Raw genomic sequence first — 2,202 nt, 5'->3', positions numbered from 1 at the left:
ATTATCCACTGAATGCTTAATTTAAGCTATCCTGGATTTATTTCTCCAAAATATTTTCTTTAATTTCATCAAAATTGTTTAAGCATGGAGAAAAAAGATGGTCAATGGAGATAAGGAATCCTTAGGTACAGCTATATGACTAAAATGAATCTTCAAATTTATGAGGGTAGCAGGATTGAGCTTCTGTGTGTGTGTGTGTGTGTGTGTGTATGTGTGTGTGTTTGCATGGGCAGGCACGGGGAATCAAATCTGGATCTCTGGCATGACAGGCGAGAATTCTGCCTGCTGAGACACTGTGGCCCACCCTGTATGTATTTACAAGTTTGAAAGCCATCAAAAGTTTTGTCCATATGTTTCAAGTCTTCTTTTATATGGTGACACGACATTTATTGGCATATCCATATAGAATACGAGGGGGGAGAAGACCTACTTTACAAGGATTGTAATGATTAATAAAAGCCTCTTCTACTCTTATTTCCATACTGGCTTCTTCAGTGACACCAATGTAGGGAATATAGCAACACTTCATTTCTACTGAGATCAGGAAATATCTTTCTATTTCTCTTTCATAATGGATTGAACAAAGATACAGGCTATTCTGTGAAGGAGAAGGATATCACTCCTTTATTTCTTGATAAAGTCAAAGCATGAATAAATATTAAAAAGAGAATGGTTTCCCCAATTTAATCCCTTTATAGCATGACTAGTCACACAGTACAGGCACGTAAAGTCCCATTTGCCTTAGCTCCCAAAAGTCATACTTTAAGGCAACAAAAAAAAGAAAAAAAAATACTTACCTGGCAGGGGAGATACCGTGATCACAAAGGTGGTTTTCCCAGGGCAAGGCTTATCCATTGCACTCCGGATGTGCTGACCCCTGCGATTTCCCCAAATGTGGGAAACTCGACTGCATAATTTGTGGTAGTGCGGGACTGCGTTCACACTCTCCCCTATAAAAAAAAAAAAGAAAAAGAAATTAAAAAGTAAGCCACAATTGGAAGAAAATATCTGCAAGCATACTGAGAAAGAGCTTGTATCCAAAATATAAAAACAACTCTTGACACACAGCAATAAGAGAACAGGCAACCCGATCAAAAAGTGAGCAAAGTATCTGAATAGATATCTTACCAACAAAGATAGGCAGATGGAAAATGAGCATTTGAAAACATATGTGACATCACATTAAGGAATTGCAAATTCAAACAACAGCGAGCTACTACTAAGTCTGAAACGATGACAACATCAAATGCTGGTGAGCACGTGGAGCAACGGGAACTCATTCATTACGGATGGGAACACAAAACGGCATATCTATTTTAGAAGGCAGTTTTGCAGTTTCTTACAAAATTAGATACAGTCTTACTGCACAATTCAGCAATCATTCTCCTAGGTATTTACCCAAATAATTTGAAAGCTTACGTCCACACAAAAACTTGCACGCAAAAGTTAATAGCATCTTTATTCACAATTACTCCAAATTGTATGTAACTGAGATGTCCTTCAATAGAGGAATGGATGAACAAGCGGTGGTACAATCATATAGTCAAATACATTCAAAAAGAAATGATGTATAAAGTCATGAAAAGACATTGAAGAACTTTAAACATATATTGTTAAGTGAAAGAAACCAGTCTGAAAAGGCTATATACTGTTTGATTCCAATGATATAAAACTCTGGACAAGTGAAGACTATTGATTGTGGATAATGGATGAATAGGTGAATCACAGGGACCATTTACCACAGGGAAGCTATTCTGTAGGAAGCTGTAGTGATGGATATATGACATTAGGCATCTGTCAAATCCATGGAACTATACCAATGGAAGAGTGAAAGCTAATGTAAATTATGGAGTCTAGTTAATAATGAGGTATCAATATTGGTTCATCAGTTGTTACAAATATACTGCACTAATGAAAGATTTTAAAAATAAAGGAAATTGTGTGCAAGGAGAGAGAGTATATATGGGAGCTCTACTTTTTGTCATTTTTTTCTGTAAAATCAAAACTGTTCTAAAAATAGTCTATTAAAAATGAAAGAAAAAGTTAAATTATGTCAGTTTACGGTTAAACTGTATTAAAAATAAGGTAATAAACACTGTAAACTGAAAAATAACAAAAAAAATTATGCCCCTAGCTTAGATATTCTAATCAATCTTTTTACTATTTGTCTTTGTTGCTTAAGCAGTATTTCAGGGAAGAGTG

The 2,202-nt window shown here is 35.4% G+C and overlaps 1 non-coding gene across 1 annotated transcript; it reads left to right on the top strand.

Moving 5' to 3' along the window:
* The first annotated feature begins 789 nt into the window (after positions 1 to 789).
* LOC143662872 (U1 spliceosomal RNA) lies at positions 790 to 953 on the top strand. The gene has a single exon (XR_013165639.1). It is a non-coding gene; the product is annotated as a U1 spliceosomal RNA (small nuclear RNA).
* Positions 954 to 2,202: the final 1,249 nt, after the last annotated feature.

The sequence above is a fragment of the Tamandua tetradactyla genome, chromosome 18 (genome assembly GCF_023851605.1).
Source record: "Tamandua tetradactyla isolate mTamTet1 chromosome 18, mTamTet1.pri, whole genome shotgun sequence".
NCBI classification, from domain to species: domain Eukaryota; kingdom Metazoa; phylum Chordata; class Mammalia; order Pilosa; family Myrmecophagidae; genus Tamandua; species Tamandua tetradactyla.
Note: the sequence above shows the minus strand (reverse complement) of the source record. Positions and strands in the feature narration are given on the sequence as shown.